This window comes from Papaver somniferum, unplaced genomic scaffold (genome assembly GCF_003573695.1).
Source record: "Papaver somniferum cultivar HN1 unplaced genomic scaffold, ASM357369v1 unplaced-scaffold_132, whole genome shotgun sequence".
Taxonomy (NCBI): Eukaryota; Viridiplantae; Streptophyta; class Magnoliopsida; order Ranunculales; family Papaveraceae; genus Papaver; species Papaver somniferum.
In genome coordinates, this window is record NW_020622381.1 from 21,177,417 (window position 1) to 21,196,846 (window position 19,430).

Consider the following 19,430-nt stretch of genomic DNA (forward strand, 5'->3'; position numbering starts at 1 on the left):
TCTTTCTTCCATCAGGAAGATAGGTTATTAGTTTTCTTCTATCTGGAAAAATAAATATAAAAACAAAGAAGGTTAATTTCTAGACACCAGGTTTGCCTCTGACGAGGGCTTCAGATTTCTTCAGTTGTCCTGGCAGACAACTATGTGCCCAAGCTAGTACAGTGTTTTAGGTCACACTAGAAATTCGTCATCTAGATGACGTACCATGCACAACCAAAGAGGGTTGTCAAATGAGATTTCGTTATTGACAAGCAGCTGGAGGCACAACTCATTTTGCAAATGTATAGAAAGTTACCTTGCACTCTTCACAAACTGACCACTGATGGTACGTTTGACAAGGATTAGTAGGGAAAAAATGAAGAAGAAAAAAACATTCTCCAAGGAACACACGGTAACTCTGCGCGAGAACTTGCATTAGTGACTTGAACTTCTGACTATTGTGTATGACGAACAACGAATTGATCTTTGCCCGTGAAACAAGGTTTACAAAGTCGGACGCACTTTTATTCTCAACTATAACTGCTCCCTGGAGAATTCATAATAAAGTCAGAGGAATTTAGGTAAAACAAACTCGAGTACAGGAAAACTTTATAATTGACTTTTTTTACATACAAAAGTAATGAAAGAAAAAAATAAAAAATCAAAGTACTCATACTTGAAAAACAAGAATTCTCTGTTGAAAAGTTAAGAAAATACTTCGCAGTTTGTATAACAGAATATTTCACAAAGAAAACAAGAATAACTTCAACACAAATTAACAAACCTTACATACACCTGGTAAAACAAAAGTCAGCTTTAAGTACTACAGATGATGTAATTGGACCTTCACAAGACTTTTTTAAAACGCATTACCACGAACTTGACACCATGTAGTCATATATATATATAGAGCTTCGGCTCTCTACTAGAATTCTCATCAGATAACCTAAACCTTTCGATCTAAATTTTGTCTCTCTAACAGGAGGTAAACATTTTAACATTAGATAGCTGATATTGTGTCAGTTGATCCTAAACAGTAATTCTCCGTTCGATACACTAGAAGGCCTGCGAAGAAAGAAATACTCTGGCAACTAAAACATCCAACTGGCCTAGCTGATTCCAGAGTGTCACTCAAGGTGCACTCTTGGCAGTTGCATATGTTTACTGTTTGTACATGCATGCAATCAGTTAGACTACTAAAATGAAAGTTACTTTTATTTATGTCAAGTATAAAAGGAATTGCATGATAAGTTTTTATATGATAATTTTAATGTAGATCTTTATTTCTCAACAAAAACCCGTAGGCATTAGATAATTCTAAATACAGTTCATTTAAGGGGAAAACGTATGTTTCCTTTCATCGACTTTTACTGTCCGATCATATTGTTTTTTGGCTCCCAATGGAACCCTATAAATAGAAAAAAGGGATCCCAGTGGAATGCATTCGATCTCTAGCCTAGCTTGTGCATAAGGTTAGAGAGGAAAATCAAGAATCTCTTGTTACAAAGTAACATAGGGAACATAGTTTGAAAGAAGTTTGAAGAATGAACCATTGTACCTCCAAAGCCAAAGGTAACTTCTCTTTTATGCAATTAATAGGTTCTTTCCATTCTTCTCTTTCCCTATTAACCAAGGACTTTGGACTTTGGAAACATCCCTCTCTTTTAGCTTCTTAATTGACTTCTCCTACCCGAAGCAAAACTTAATGGCTTGTTATCTACCTCCTCCTCATTGGCCAAATGTAAACCCTAACATTTCAACCTTCTGTTATCTTCCTTTCCCAAAGCAGTTAACCAGGTATAAACCGTTCATTAAACATTTTAATGGCTCTATCTTAATGTATGGTAATCTAACTTTTTTTCTTTTCTTTTCTTTTCTTTTCTTTTCTGCTTTTCTTTTTCTTTTTCCTTAAACATTTTGATCAACTTTATGAATTAGATCATTTTTATTGAAAAATTACAAAAACATATGGACAACTTTAATTACTAGGCCCTTTCCCATATATGTTTTCACAATTAGCTAGAAGGAGAAAACAAGAAAAATAAGAGTTGAAATTCTAGCTACTTCATTTTTTTGTTCTGAATGTTGCAGAGAAAATTCATGCAGTGTGCTGGAATATTACTATACCATCATCATCATCATCATCACCAACCATGACAAGAAGATATCAGCAGACCTTCATTTCATGGCGGTTTTTGCTTCTTTTCGTTATCTCCCTTCTGCTAACTACCTTTCCTGTAAGTCATCAAATGACGAACGACGTCGACGAATCAACATTCGGAGGACACCGTCTGAAGATAAAACTGATAAGAGGTACTTAATCGCATGTCGTTATTTAGTTTTGGTGTGAATCCCATTCAAAAGGTCTTAAGTTGACATAATGATCTGCGAATTTGTGAGTTTATCATGATGTTCTGTTTAGAGGAGTGAAATTGGATGCTCCTTCGGAAGAATCATTTCTGGATTGGATGAATACTCACTTTGTATAGCATCTATATTTGGTATGATTAATTGTAAAAGCTTATTTGTGGCTTTCATGATTCTATCTCTTTTGTCCTGTCTAAAGAGTTTCTTACAAACTCCAAATGTTGAGTACACACGTAAATGCTGCAATCCTCAGCTTAGATTGGTTTTGACTCTTTTTGTGATTGGTTGCTTGCAACTTTTTTGGGTATGTCTTTGTCCTGTATAGGATTTTTTTGGGTCTGTTTTGTTTTGTATAGATTTATTGAATGAATGTTTGAGAAGTTTTTAGGTTCCTAACTTTTTGTCCCTTTGTTTTTGAGTTTGCTCTTCATCTTTTGTTTTGAAGTACTGTAATTAACTTGGACTTTTGATATTTTTTTGATGAGTGCATTTGTTATTTGTTGTTTCTATTATATCAGCGACTCACCCATCTCTGTTACTATTTTCTTTGTAGGTTCAGTCCGGCTTTAAATATCTTGAAAATTAATCATCTATATATGGCTTGCAACTACCAGTCTAGGTAAGGTGTTAGTTTTCTCTTATTATCACTGATTTTTATTTTACTTTAAGTTTGCATGTTTTTATTAAAGTTTTAACATGGAAGTCTCCCTACTACAGTTGTAAGACTTTACTTTCATTTCATACCTCGGAGAGTTGATATTATTTGGGTCATTTAAACAGATAATCTGTCTGCCTTCGATGAAGTTTGTTGCATCTAATTTTACTGTCATGGGTTATGCACAATAAGTGGATACAAGGTTTTCCCTTACGCAGTGAATGCATAATAGTCAGTTCTTAAGAGTGAAATGTCCTCTTTTTTCATATCGAGGAAAAGGAAAAGTTCTTCTGCGTCCGCCATCTCTTCCGTTCTTATGAATTCTCTCTGAAACCTCATGCAATTTTTCATCAGCATTATTTCTCTGAGGAATTCCATTGAAGCAAAGCTATTGGGATGATAGTGCTGACTTTAGGTTTCTTTTCGTAAAGAGAAGTTGTAAATATATAATAAGAAATTCGATCTCTATTAACCTAAAATTGTTGCTTTTTCTTTTGTACTGCAACAACAACACTAAATTATTCCCGTGAATTATATCAATTTGGAAAGAAATTAGGCTTTTTGCCGTAAAGTTATGGCGGAGAAAACGAAGAGAGACTCAAATTGTAAGACTATCTTTTTTTGAAAACATGGCTACAACAGCAATCGATGATTCTGGTAGATCCGTTTAGTTTATTCCATCAGTTTGTTTTGGCGGTTTTCTTGATTTTGTGTTCTGATAACTTTTTTTGTTTGAAGAAGGTACTATTGTTGATAATGGTGTGGAGATCATGATGTAGCTATTCGTGATTGTTTTTGGAATCATTAATTGCGGTTGAAGATAATAAAATTTAAAGTAGAAGCAAATCCTAGGGTTTTATCTGGGTAAGCTTTTATGATTCTCAATTCGAATTTCTCATTCAGTTTTGTTGTATATTTACTATATCTAATTGATCAAAGGCTAAAAATCCTAGGGTTTTGCAGGCTTTAGCAAGAGAATCAATCGCTTGAAGGATGTATCAGTGCCACATCAATGACAACGATGGCGAAGTTTAAAATATAAAGGTAAATAAACTCAAACTCTAATTTTTTTTATAGATCATGAAGTATTGATTTCTAAGTATATCTTTATTTCAAATATGAAAGTACGTATACTTTGGAAGCTAATTTCAGTATGGCTTTTTTCTTATTTTTGATGAATATGTATCAACTCAAAAAACCCAATTAATGGCCATCAGTTCAACTCTAATTAATGGATATTGGTAAACCTCTTGCGAAAGGTGATCGGGATAGGATAGACAGGACTGCCGCCTATGCTAAGCAGCTAAAGTACAATGAAGGAAGTTACTAAATGGAAGACATTAGTGAAGAGAAACATGGATGTGCCTACAATTTTCTTTGGTAAAAAACTGATATCGAGTTCGCATCTGAATTATCTCCCGTGACAGAATTTGAAATGAAAAGAACTTTCAGGGTGGTGTGAGACTTATTGAACTCAACATCGTATGTAACTTATCAGGTTGTGAAGGCTTAATGTGTTATAATTTGGTTTGCAACTGTCACAAGTATCCTATTGAACGTCTTAATGCCACAACTATTTGTCTTTAGTTGCTAATGTCAAGCCATACATATAGATTTAGTTTTTGTCTTTACTAACGTACACAAATGTTGCACAGATGTCTCTTTGCACTTCCTTGGACCTTCTAATGAAAGTGTGGCGCTGTTTTAGGAATCCAATTAATGTTTTCGTCTATTTTAGAAATGCTTGCTAATTTTGGGCCTCTTGAAAATATTCAAACATTGTTTTCATGTTTTTGTCTAAATTGTACGTTGGTTATTGCAGGCAACTTAATGTGGTGGTTGTCTCTGGGACAAAGATGATCGTCGGATTGGGCGATCCTGTGTCCTGGAAAGACTGGCAGCGAGAGTAATTCGGGGCCGTTGATTTGGGCGAGGTATATTTTTGAACATTGGATGCCCTGGGTTCCCGATTTGACTGTGTTTCCTTAGACGAAAAAAAAGAAACATGCTATATCTTTTCTGACTGCCACCGTTCTTCTGAATTATCTCTTCTGAAACTGCATGCAAACCCTTTTCTCGATTCTATCTTTGAGTTCCCGAGCTTACCATTCCATTGATAGGTTAATGAACTTTCCCTGAGTAATTCCATTGAAGCAAAGCTGTTGGGATAACACGTTGATGTTTTAGGTAATCCTAATCTTTATGTATTCAATCTATTTTGTGCTCGAAATATCACTGAGGAAGGCCCAATCATAATATCACCATGAGACAAGATAACACCATTGAGCTCTGTGAAATATGTTGGAGATTCTACTCTTATGCCTTGGAAATCTCCTTCTCATTATTGTTTGACAGCAACAAGGAGCTTGGGTAAATTAGGTTGCACTTGAGTTGGTTAGCTCGACCAAACTTATCTTATTAATTAAAGTTTTTTGTTTGTTTTGTTTTTCTAAGCCTGATTATCTAGACATGCCAGGGAATCAATGTTGTGTCACTTTGGTGAGTATTTTATAGCCTACTCCTGTCTTTACACTCAGATTAGCTGTCTAAAACGATGGTAGTTCAACATATATTATTATCTTTTTGTTTTGGCTTAATGATAACAAAATACCTTTTGTTGAGATTTTGCTACTTACTTGGAACTTACAGGGGTCCAAATTGTTGACATTTTCCTGGAAAAACAAGGTTCCTAAGTGGGGGTTTAATCAACTTTCAGGAGCTCTAATCTCTACTTGCCGAAAGTGAAATGCTGCTCAAGACTTCGTTTCTGTAGATGACTGCTTAGGTTTACTGAGTAAGCTGAAGGTAACCTCTCTTCTTACTATCCCTTTATGTCTATGAATAATTTGCGCTTAAGTGTCACTATATTTGTTGTCTTTGCTCAAATGGCAGAGCACATGGTTCTCGATCATGTAGTTGTGGGTTCGACTCCCACAGATGGCATTGTTATTATTCGAGTAGGTGAAAACGAATAAAATTATTTGCGCCATATAGCTAATATTTCCTTCCTCGCCACCCGTACCTCTTATGAAAAACTCAAGAAAATTGTTTTCTCCCTCTCGATTCACCTTGCTGAGTGATTTTGTGATGTAATGATTGGATTTGACTCATCAGAAGCTATCAATGGAAGCCCGGTGTTGATTATATTGTGTCAGGTGTGTCAAAAACTTTGTAATTTATCTTTTTTTTGTTTGCAAGTCTGTCTTCTGATTATTTCGAGTAATTGATTGCATCAATCTCAATACCTCAATTCCAAACCGAAATTTAGCGTCATGAAGTGGTTTGTAAGTTTGGATTAGGATTTTTGTTTACTTTGTTAATCTATCTTATTTTTCTGGATTTAGTTAGAGTTTTTGTTTGATTGATGCTGACGAAGAAAATGGGTTTAATTAGGTTTTTTTTATTAGAATTATTAGTGTTTTATTTCATAAATTGATCAATGGAGAACCTAAACCAGAGAGACATAAAGAGAGAAAATGAAGCCAATATCCCTATGGTTCCTGGCTGTTTGAATTTAACGCGTAAAATAGCCTTTTCACCTGTCTATTTTTTTTTTTGATACAAGAACGATGTTCCGACGAATTTTCATCTGTTCTTCTCCGATCAATTTTTGCTTTTACGCAGGAACCTTGAATTGCTTTACAAAAAAAAAAAGGAACCTTGATATTTTGATTGTCTGCCTCTTTTATTTTGATTCTTCCTTGCTTCCATGACGTTTTTCATTTAGGTTTGTTGATTTTTATTCAGATTTTAAACCAGGCCAAAGTAAAACGATTAGTTAGTGAAATTTATTAGCTTTAGTAATTTTTTTGGTTTGGAGATTGATAGATTAATGGGAAGCTTATCTTCTTTATCTTATCTAGATTCTAGCAGCTTTCCCGCGTAACTCTTCTCAGATTTGTATTTGATTAGGCTTTTTGATTATTTTTCTGGTGTGGTTTGATTAGGGTTTTTAGTTTTTGATGTTGTTTTCTTCACTACTTTGGTTAGAGAACATGAATAGGAGCTCTCTCTCCATCTCGCAATTTTTTTTTGATTAGGTTGCTCGGCAACAAAGTTTTAAATTCTTGCACCACCCTCTTCAGGTAATTGTGAAATTTTGATTTTGAATATCCTTTATAACTCAGCAATGGAGTATATTACAATGGTTGTTTTTGTTTTGTACATTTAGAATTGTGTAACAGATCCCGATTAACCTAATATCCAAAACATTATGTTATTCCACTCTGATATTCTTCCAGATATGTATTTTTCTAGATACACATTAACTTGGACCTTTGTTATGTCCGACAAGGGAAACCCTTGAAGTATTAAGATTCCCCTTTTTCAACTACTAAGTTTAATATCATTCTTGAACTTCTGAACTCTTAAATCTCTCTTTGTTAGTGCATATTTAACTGTTAAAGCATAAAATTAACTACAAGAATGTATATCTATTTTTGTCTGTCAAACTTCTCCATGTTTTCTACTACTGAAGTGTTTTTGTTTCCTTTTATTCCGTAGGAATTCAATGAAGATTTTGTCTCTTTTGGGTTTCTTAATTAGCTTATGAGTGAATTGCAGTACTGGAATAATGACAAGCAAGTATTACTATAATTGTATAGTATTGGCATTTATATGGTTTGAAGCTGTGTTTATTTTTCCGTGTACTCGATTCTCAATTCTTTCTATACACGTTGGGAACTATGCAGCTTTATGGGACTCGAACAAAAACCACCACAAGATTTAGATTTGTAACCAACTGCCTCATTATTTTCTTCGATATACTAAAAATATCATTAGACTTTGAGTCAACTGCCTAGGTATCTTGGATCGTTTATTTTCGTATGTCATTTATTAGGATCTACTGTTCAAATAAATTGAATATTTTGGAAGAGAATTCGTAGTTGCTTGAACTGTCAGAACATTTGGTGGTCTTCTGCTAATGCTAGCAAACACGGACCCAATTCAACATTGTTAGAACATTTAGGACCATAATGACACTCTGGCTTCGAAGTAACATTTTTGGTACCAAAACCAATAAAAGTTATCATGGTTTCTTCTTTTAAGTATTTGGTATAGAATCCAAGTAAAAAAGTTGAATAACAAGGCACCAATTTACATGGCATAGCTGAAGAGTTTCAATATCATTGTCTTTGGGGTCTCATGGAAGTGAAACCTAATGGGTTTTTCTATCTCTTTAGTCAGTATTTCATATTGAAAATGTGACAGTATAACTTCGTGGAACCAAACGAAATACCAAAGACAAGCATACCATACCAAGTATGGTGCACGAATTGATAGATTAATTAAAAAAACATTAAAACAGGCAGAATGATACAGAACGTTTACCTGTATCAAGAGGTCTCCTTCCCATTGGACATCTGCCATGTGAAGGAAGCTAATAATTGATTTGGTAATAATTGATTTGGTTCTATTACAGGTTCCTTACCCTAAAATGATATTCAATGAATTTGTGCAAGAGCGTTGTCTCCAAAAGTCCGGTAAGAACCTGAACAAATTATCTTTGTGGACTCTCTCCTCTTCACAGACCGACCTAAGAATAATATAACAAGGAATCCAGTAGTCGCATCCGGCAATGTGATTACCAACATTGGGTTGGATGGAGCCTGCAGATTCAATAGTTGACACTTTTGGTTCAATGTCCATTCCAACGTAACCTCATTACTGAACCATTCTTTGCCATTTTACTTTCTTATATTCGTCGACCTACACATTTGGCATTAACTGTATGTATCTGCTGTTGTATACATATCCATTCATGCTTAAAATTTTACGTCGTACTATCTAGAAGAATTTTGTGGACCGTCTGATGATGATGACGACATGGATACACAGAGTATTGTAAACCAGAAAGCTGATCTAGACCTATCTGGCTAGGCAATAAGCAAGTCTCATTGAAACTGCACTGGCTGGGCCATAAGCAGGACTCATTAAAACTGCAGTGTAAGCTTCTTCGATGTTGAAATAATTAGATATCTTCTCCTAAACTATATATATATATATATATATATCTGGTACTTATTGTTACTGAAAAGGTTATGTTGCATATGTAAGCAGAATGCACACCTTTGTTCCATCTACTTATGATGGAACAGCATGTCCGAAGATCATCTGTCTCCTACATTGCTAAGAAGTCAACCTTATATGAGATGTGGTAAGCATGAATTCCACAAATCTTGGACAAATAGTCATTTACATACTCTTTAAGTCACCGATCTCCTTCATTATGTTGTTGTTGATGTTATTGTTAAGATGTGGCAGATAGCTATTGAGAGGTGCAAAGCAGATTCGTTGGAGATATCACACTTTGCCTTACAAATGCTGACCTACGAAGTGTATGCAACAATCAGTGAATATGCGAAAAATCAATGAACCACTGAACTGTATAATGCCCTTGATCACTTTTAGCTAAGTTACTTGATTTTTCATTTTTTTTATCTCGCTGTCGCTGAATAGGATATATCTATATATTATATATGGCGTTTCCGATTTCAGGTTCATGCTTGGTGAAAAATCATATATCATGCTTGGCGAAAAGGCATAGATGGTAGTTAGGAATATGATTACCAGAAAGTAAGGGAATTCAAAACACATGGGTGGTGGTGGGTTTAGGACCCTCTCTAGAGAATATGGTTCCTGGGATTGGGATTCCCTTCCCACCATCCAAATATGTTGTACGTGATCACACCTAGAAGATTTACACAAGGCCTTGAAGCTTTATGAAGAAGAACAGGTAGCAGCTGGATCCTAAACAATTTTTTTTGGCAAACACTTAGAGGTAATTCTGATGGCAAGAAAAACCTTTAAATCTGGCCACTCAACTTATTCAAATCTTCATCCGCTTTCAAACTACATAACCTTTAAATATGAGTGGGTCATATTCTTTGTTATTTGCGGCTGTTCGATGCAAGTTTGTTTTTTACATAGTTTCTGGATCCTTTTCCTCATCTTTCAGAGCACTTTAAACACGGTAAAGGGTTCTATGTTTTTTTTTAAATTCTGTTTGATTTTTCAAATTTAGATTTGTATTATTGTTTATGTAACTGTGTATATTGCAACAATATCTAATTGGGTGTATGGCGCATCGACTTATCTATTGTACGAGATTGCTGAATTTGGTGATTTATGTTATGTGAAATTAAAGTTTTTCAACTGCTCTGATTTCCAATTCATTGTTGAAAAGCTGTAATCATCTCTTCAGACTAAACTTAATTGGGTATATATCTCAGCACCTGCTGTAGCTTATTTAGGACGTCTCGCAGCTGATTTATGGGCGATGGACGAAGTGATTTTTCCTGCAAACATATTCATATTCGATTGGATTCCTATCTTGGAATTTAAGTAAGTTGTTAAGCTGATTATGTTTTTGTTTCAAAGATTTGATTATCAATTTTTTTAAAAGCTATTTTAAGTTGTTTTACAATCTGGTGATTGAATTGACAGACCCTTGCTATAATAACATTAACCAGCTATATGAGTTCTTTGCTGCCTAGATCCAAAAGGGATATGTTCTTAATTATAACTTGATACCAAAAGAAAATAGATATAAATAGTTTGTTGCGTTTGTATGATAGTTTTAATAACTTTCTCCAAACGCATTGCATATGTCTCTGAAATGTGGGTGGCGCACTGTGCAAGAAACCAAAATGCACTTCTCCTTTAATTTTCAGTTTTTTTTTGTTTCTCTCTGAATTGGATTTCTTATGTTTTTCTTTCTTCATTATTTGGAATTTTGTAGGGGTTCAAATGTATTCTGGAGAACACCACAACCCTGAGTATGTTATGAAATGGTATCTGCTGTCTTAGCTCAAACGGAAGAGCACATGGTTCTCAACCATGTAGTTGTGGTCGACTCCTACAGATGGCATTATATGTGAGTAGGCAGCGCTGTATACTGCCAATGGTTTCGTTATTTGATTCTCTCGGAGTGGGACTCCAACATAAGATTTGGATGAATAATAAACTCTTGGCTATACTCTTGAGGTTTTGTTCTCTCGGAGTGGGACTCCAACATAACATATGGATGAATAATAAACTCTTGGCTATACTCTTGAGGTTTTGTTCTTGAAGAAGCACGATTCTGCCGTCAGCGCATATTTAACCAGATGAAGTTTTGTTACAGAGTTCTTCATTTATTCTATTAGGTGCACTTTGGTTTCATTCAGTTTTTGAAGGGATAGCCATTGGAATTGCAGGTATTCTACTAACCGTTGCAATATGAAACTGGACAAGACGTTCACATACTTAGAAACGATCCTGGGCTTGATTGAGGGTGGAGAGTGGTTCCACATGGTACATAAGAAATGCAGTAAAAAAGTTGATTATGATGATGAGTCTTCCTGCAGCAAGTACAAAAAAGATTTTGAAGAAGTGCCATGGCAATTGTAATCCACAAATTAAACCTAGCCGCAAGGGATGCCACATCAACTGCGGTATTTACTGTGATGGGAGAGACTGCGGAAAAAAACGGCGGAAAGTAGATTAGATGCACTGCTGATGAACATGTTAATTACAAGGTACACTGCAGCGAGGTATGCACAAATTAGCATGGATAATTGTTATGATTGAATGGATGTTGTACGGTGGAATCATGTTCACCAAGTTATATTGTCTAATTGGAGGTCAACTAAGCAGAGCAGGCAGAAAGTTGATTTAACAAGATCAAGATGAAACTCTTATTTTCAAATTGGTCAGTAGGTAGTGCAGTATAACCAACCAATCTGGCAAATTCACAGTTCTAAAATTTTTCGAAGTCAGATAATTTTGAATCGAAAGATTCAGATTCAGTTGCAGATAACAAGGTACAACATTAATTAGGTACGGTATGATACGGATTTCGTCCTGTCCACAGGATCCAGACGCAGAAAATGGTGTGCCACCTATCAAGGAGAAAGAGGAAAAAGTTAAGAGAGGAAGGAAGAGGAAACCAACAACTAAAGTTGGAGTAACAGCATGAAAGCACCAAGGATACCAGTCAAAACCGGTCAAAGCCGGATAACTATCAGGTAATAGTGTGCTGAGAATTACAATTGTTTTGTGCAACAATCTGTGGGTTAATCTTGGATGATTCCATGTGCAGGGAGACGAGCTTCAAGATGTCATCCCCAAGAATCTTCCAAATAAGAGATAAAGATAGTTGATCCATGAATATTCGATCTTTCTGTTTGCCAAACTCGACCTTTCGGGGAGAAACCAAGGCCTTCGGACTGCAAATTTAAATTACCTCAGGGAGTTGTAAATTACCACTGGACCAAGTATTGTTCTATGTATACTTTTAACCTAGGAATCTACGATGGCGTAGGGCTGAGTGTGCATAAAAAATCAAAATAGGCTAAATACATTTGGTGAATAAAAATCTTAAATTTATATGTATACTTTTAACCTACAAAAACTGATGATTTTTCTAAGCTTAAACCGTTATATGCTTCTTAGAATTCTTGATTACTTAAAATGTGAAATTAAGCTTGGAAATTGCCACCAAGATTGCTGGGAGTCCAAATGTGCAGGCAGGCGTTGATTGAGTTGGTACATTAATTGTCTTTTAAGTACTTCAATCACGGTTGCAATATTCTTCTCATCATCAAAAGGTTTGCTAGATAAACAATCTTATATGGTTTTGGCTTTTAGATCAGAAAATTTCGTCTTGCCTTTTATATCAGAAAATTTCGTCTTCTAAATCACATTCTACTCGATATTTTCCATTATCTTAGTTATACCAGTCAGATTGTTGGGTGCTATTTCTTTTCTGAGGTAATTTTGGACAATCATTCATCAACTAAGTTGAGTTCTTTTAGTAAGCAAACACACTTAGTTATGGTCCTGGTGGGATTTTACTTGCCATAAATAAAAGATAACATGCAAAGATAAGATCTTAGACTGAGTTGTATGTAATCAAATTTTTAGTTGGATACATTTTTTGTTACCTTAAGTCTCATTATTCTTGAGTTCAATCTTTATTTGAATGCAAGTAGTATACTTGACATGATTTAATAACTTGAATATATAAATAAAAGGTAACATGCATAGTTAGAGATTGAGCGGGGTTGTATATAGTGATATATTTTTTGTTATTCATGAGTTGAATTTTTATTTGAATATATATATAATATACTTTTTTTATGGGATATATAATATACTTGGTTTTCATTAGATTGAATTTTAGAAATTAATACATAATTGAATAATATTGAATAAATAAAAAGAAAAATACAAAGATATTGGGAGGTTGAGCTGGGTTGGATATAATGTCTTTCGGATATATTTATAAGATACCTTCATTCTTCGTTATGTAAATGTATTTAGTGTTTTTCTACTTCCGCTAGACTCAATTTTATCTTTTTTCCAACCAATTTTTAATTTTATTCACATTAAACATGGTTGCACAACACTTATTCAAGCATGTAAATAAGAGTTTTGGAAAATCAAGTGCTAACATAGAAGAAAACGAGGTTTACTTAAGATCAGAGAAGAAATTCCTAGATACGGTCATCACATGTTCAACCTGCATGAAAATATTGGGGGGTCCATGAAGAAAGTGTTTTCGTAATGTAAACAACTAAAAATGCATACAAAATCAAGAAACATGATATCACTTATGCATAAACTAAGTTGGAGAAGGCCAAAAAAGTTGTGCATAAACCGGAACTGATTATCTCGAAGACTTACTTAGTCATGTAATGAAAATGCACAATGAAATTTATATGTGGAATTAATTTGGGGATGCTTCATAAAATCAACCAACGAAAGACGAAATCAAGAACGAGGAAGAAAAAAAACATGATAGTTAGTTTCTATTTCTTAATATGTCTAAACTATTTTTTTAAATGTAAAAATGAGCTTAATTGGGCACTATTCATGGTTGCATAAGCATGAAAAAGGAGATACACCAAGACGAATTTAAGTAAGTTTTATGTTGGAATGGCTAGCCCTATGAGTTTGCAAGCTGAAAAGATTAACCATGAATTAGCTCCCCAGTAATACTTAAAACTGAACATAGGAAACAAGTTAACTTGCATTTATGAGTGCCCCCATACGTACTCAACTATACATTATTTATTTTTTTGTTTACTTATTGAAAAATGGTTGGAAACCTTACACAAACCATCGAGAATTGGATGCAGAACTATATACAAAAGCTTAATTAACTTATGTTTTTCTAAATGGTCTTCATGCTTTTGGTAGATTGAATGAGTATTTTTCTATTTTGAGATTAAGAAGAAGATTTCACAAGTCGCTATAAAAAATAGGCTATATAAACCAACAAAATAAAAAGTTTTGTTGTTATATAAACCAAAAAAATAACAAAGTTTTCGTATTATAATAGATGAAGTTTGAGAACAATAAAAGTTATGGTTTTGGAGAAAAATAGAAATAGAAAAATCTCTCTCCACAATAAGATAGTTCAAACTTCGGATCAAAATAGTTCAATAAATAAAGAACATAGCATTATCAATCAAACAATGTTACATGTCACAACAAAAGAAACTTATACATGATGCCCGTATTTCCTTAATAGAAAACCGATGGATTCTGATCATGAAAAATATGAGTTGGAACGATATATACAGGGATATTCAATACGATATCACGTTTTCGCAGTAATATCTGATTGAGTTTCATGTTTATAAAAATTAATATATTAAAGTCATTATAAAAGGATCGTACATATGTATACAACGAAAAGAAACGACAAAAATACGAGCTCACAAAGTTTAGAAAATATCAAAAACTAAGCAAAGACTAGAATGTCATTAGCCGAAATTTAAAATTCGATCACACCGACGAAATCAATAATGCAGAAAAAAATTCTACAACTCATCTATTGTCAAGTGACAGTAAAATGCTTGAACCTTATTTACTGGGAAAAAATTTCAAAGAAGATTCAAAGTCTAATGAAGCGCCAGATGAAAATAATTACAAAGAAATATTTGCAGCTATATAAAAATGGATGAAGAAGTGATTTCATCCCAAGGGAAACAAGTAGCAGAACACATTTGTAAAAATCTTGATAGTGTTGTTGAATAGTTTTCATCCATGTAACAGGTACCAGAAGAGGTTCTCTTGGAAAGATGGGTGGTCGCCAAGGACTGAGGTGCTTATTATTACTCCTAACAATCTTGCTGATGATGATGGGCTTATCTTTGGTACCTGAGCCTAATGGTGTTCTTTTATTTTAGCTATTCAAAGATTCAATCATCAAGTATAGCATTCAAAATCCATGAAAGAAACTAGATTTCTTTCCAAAGAAAGAAGTTTTTCCCCTTTAGTTTTGTAACTCGTAGCTGGAACACTAAATAGCATCAAGGTACAATTTTATGAAAAACACTTTATAGAACAATGTATGCATATAATTCGTATTATGGTACTCATGCAATTGCTATTTTTCTTTCTACTATATTTGATTCAAAATGTCTTGGATGGAGTACAAGAGATCTGAAAACCTCCATCTTGCTTTGTATATAACACAAATCCTCTGCGAGATCACCATCGGCTTGAAAATCGGGTATACATTTTCTTACTATCTTCCTTTTCTCTGCATCCCTCTTTTATCATTTGCAAGAACAAATCAACACTTGATATTTTTTTTGTATCATAATTACATTGTGAGATGTGTCACGTGATATGATTAATTCATTTCATAACTACATAATGTTAAGCTCTTTGTTTGGAACAAAGCTTGAGATATCTATAGTATACTAATGTTTCTATATACACATCCACCATTTCTTAACTTCGTTTTATTACAAATCTTAAATCATCTATTATTATTTTTGGTTTATGTCATCATGGATTACTCAGTCGTTACACTTTGTTTATATTGATAGGTTGTATCTACCATGTGTTATGGTAGTCATCATGGCTATATATATAAGATGGTTTTAGATTGATCTACTCTAATCAAGGATTCACTTTACTTATGATGATGTAATCCTCCTCCCTCACCAAATAGTCTTACCTACTAATGTAATTAAGTATGAAACTTACCAAAAATAATGTTCAACACTTTCGGGTATTTCTTCTGTAATGGATACTGTTGACAGATCCTCAATGGTAGTAACAACCTAACTTCTCAGCAAAGGTTCCTTTATTCGATTTTCTAAAAACAAAGTATGTAACTGTATTTCTTATCATATCTATATAGTCTTTTTTATTTTGATTCCGCAACATGTATATACTGGATTATAGTTGGATATTGTATGCACTGCCTTATGCATATTTGAAGTTTGAATAACATATGGATGCAGTACAGCGCCAAAGAAAAGGTGATTCTCGGGTTCAAATTGGTATTGAACTTGAATGCAAGCAGAGATAGAAGGAAACTGTGCACGATAAGTTACTTCAAGTAGGAAGAGTTGGAAGGAAACCAGTGTCAACTGTAGGTTACTAGAATGTTTTTTTTTTCATGTTGAATTACAATTGAGTACTTATGTCAAATCAAAGTAAGATAGTTATAAAATTTCTCTGTTGTCTCTATTTTTTAGTCATTTCATTTCAGCATCATCAGTTTATTTTACGATTTTTGCAGGAACACCCTACGACAAAAAAAATGAGTTGTCTATTAATAACCTAAAATGTATACATTCCTCTGGACAATCACTAATGTATTAAAAACATGTACATCGTTTAAGAAAATAGGAAAAACCCCTATATTAAGAAAAGAAAATAAGGTATTTCACTAGGAAAAGAATGAAATCTAGGAATAAAAGCGCTAAAAGGTGACTGAGTAACTAAATTGCTTGCTTATCTTTTAAAGTATTTGGATACATTAACTAAGATGTAGTATGTTTTAATGTATTAGACTTGACACCAAATTATAGCAACATCACAAGTTTATTATTTTCTCTTTCGATCAGAATAGAGTCTGTTTTAATGTATGTAAACTGAAGGCTATCACGGGAGGTTGAGCCGGGGCCGTAAGGCCCCGGTGATACCTAGTGGAATTTATTAAAAAAAAATACATTTTACCCATAAAATTATTTTATTCAAACAAACATGGATATCGTCTGAAACTGTCCTTGTTAGTTTCTTTCGAAGGTTTTCTGCCACGTGGCTACCTATCACTGTCATACAATTGCACATATCCACTCGGAAGGCACCACGTGGTTACCTACCATATTCACACAATACTTTACGTTTTTGTGTGAGTTTGGAATTAGGGTTTGCTAAATAGAAAAGTTTTAGATGTCGAAATATTTCGGACATGAATAGTCCTCGAGCAAACTACAATTCTTATCTTTTATTGTCCAAAGATATTCCTTGATTCAAGGTGATCCCATCTGAAATATTGAGAATCTTTTAATTAAGATTTTTGATTATATGCTTTTGATTTTCCAGCAAATCAAAAACATCTCTTGGACAGTTATATTTCGGAATTACAGGTTGGATATTAGTTGGAAATAGGAAAAACCGAAATTATGTACTTATTGCATATCTTGAGAATATTTTTGGTTTTGGAATTTTCTTGTTGTCGAAACAACCTTGGTCTATAAATAGTTGAGTTTTCATTTCTTGCAAACTATCCTAAGAGCCAGGCAAACTTCATTCGTATTGTTTCTGGTGGAGTCGTTTATCTGGAGAAGAAAGTACCCTAATTAGGCGGAATCTCTTACGACCGCTCGTTTAAAGACTTATGTGGGATCAAGAAGCTCTACCAGTACCGTTGGAGGGAAACTAAATAATTGCATTGTTATTTTAGTTTTCGATTATTGGTTTGATTTACTAACGGTTGTTGAAACTTTGATTTCACCTAGTTTGATTATTCTTGAGAGCCTTCTCTTCTGACATAAGGGTCACTCAAACTAGATCAAAGTATTGAAGGGATCTTTAGAACTGTTTTTAAAGATAACTTGTGATCATCCATTGTTAACAGACTCCGTTCTGTGTGTGATCGATCATAAGTGGATTCAAGTTTATGGTGTGCAGGTACATAAGAAGGAAATTGAAGATTTGGAGACAAGAAGATTTTTTCTTATTGGTTTTCGTATCTCGTGATTTGTGCACACATCTTGATCGACTGGGATCCAACTTAGATCTGGTTTATCTTTTGATATAAAGTCGTTTAGATTGGATACTATCATTTGGTGGCATTCTTCAATAATCGAATATGATAGATGAGAATCTGAATCTCACTTCATGATTTGATCTTACCCTACAAAGGAGTTTACTAGTTTAAATAGAAGAGCTTTGTCAAACTCAGTGAATCTTTTTCTAAAAGATTATTGGAGTAATTACCAAACAGCTTTATTCCTTAACTGTTTGGAAGACGATCAAAAGGAGCTGAGTGCGTGACTAGTAGGTCGTAGATACATGGATACTAAGGGAAGTAAGTAACTAGAGGTAGATTAATTGGTCTCAACTATACGGAGTTGGATTTGTACTTTGTGTAGCGACTTAAATCTAAGAGTATTCAAAACTGGACTAGGTCCCGGGGTTTTTCTGCATTTTTGTTTTTTCGTTAACAAAATCTTGTTGTGTCATTTACTTTAATTCCGCATTATAATTGTTTTATTATATAATAAAGTAACACTTGTATGTTAAATCCTAATTACTTGACATTGATCCTATAGTCAAACGGTCTTGTACCATAACTATTTGCAAGTGAATATCAAGTTGTTGTGTTGTCTCGAGTTTTTCCATAGACAATCACACTTGGTATCAGACTTATAGGTTGAAACGAAAAAGCGTGGTGTATTTGGGTACCCTCGTCATTTCAAACAAATTTAGGATAAAAAGAATCGCATAAAGTGCATGAAATATCAATAGGATCAGAAACCTGCCCACATGTTTTTAACAGGTAAACAATGAGACAAATTTTTCCAAAGATAAACCTTGGTTCTAGGAAGCATATGAAGATGTCAAATATTGTTTCAAGCAAAAGTAGCTAGAGTAGCAATTCTATGAAAAATTAAAGATAATATTTGTAAGTCGATTCAATTAATACCATACTATCCCTACTATCAACCCATTTCAGACAATCTTAAATAACACGACGTGAAGTTGGTTCAAGTTGAGAAATTAATAGTCTAATCAAAGAGTAAACATAATAAAAAAGAAGTTCTGATTACCATGAATATCAATAAGCTGATAGACAGTGAAAATTTTCAGAAACTGAAAACGTGGGGGTACCAAAATACACCACCAACTTTTTCTTAGGCAACCTGTATGGAATAAACTCAAATAAAATTACGAGAGTTCAACTTAATGAATCTCAATCAATGAATTATACGAAGAGCTTATATCTCTCTCTACACAATCAGAAAGTTGACAGAAAATATGTGAACCTGACTATGTGTAAGAGTACTTAGACGATCTAAAAAATCAATATCCAAGAATCAATCAAGTCGTATCTAACAAATAAGGATGGATGTATTTACTGAAAAGATGAGGGTACCCAAATACACCACAATCTTTTATTTATCCACCTATA

The 19,430-nt window shown here is 33.9% G+C and overlaps 1 long non-coding RNA gene across 45 annotated transcripts; it reads left to right on the top strand.

Moving 5' to 3' along the window:
• Window positions 1-1,185: 1,185 nt before the first annotated feature.
• On the top strand, window positions 1,186-12,438 carry LOC113333277. Of its 45 annotated transcripts, none has more exons than XR_003351858.1 (15): window positions 1,187-1,551; window positions 2,071-2,292; window positions 2,900-2,965; window positions 3,127-3,658; window positions 3,740-3,865; window positions 3,965-4,045; window positions 4,219-4,381; window positions 4,824-4,935; window positions 5,122-5,500; window positions 5,651-8,947; window positions 9,062-9,158; window positions 9,266-9,387; window positions 9,500-10,345; window positions 10,743-12,009; window positions 12,084-12,438. It is a non-coding gene; the product is annotated as an uncharacterized LOC113333277 (long non-coding RNA). The 45 variants fall into 45 exon arrangements; XR_003351867.1 differs by lacking the exon at window positions 4,219-4,381 and having other exon boundaries at window positions 1,188-1,551; window positions 4,824-5,500; window positions 5,651-5,806; window positions 6,116-6,156; window positions 6,992-8,947; XR_003351852.1 differs by lacking the exon at window positions 4,219-4,381 and having other exon boundaries at window positions 1,188-1,551; window positions 5,122-5,188; window positions 5,456-5,500.
• The last annotated feature ends 6,992 nt before the right edge of the window (window positions 12,439-19,430 follow it).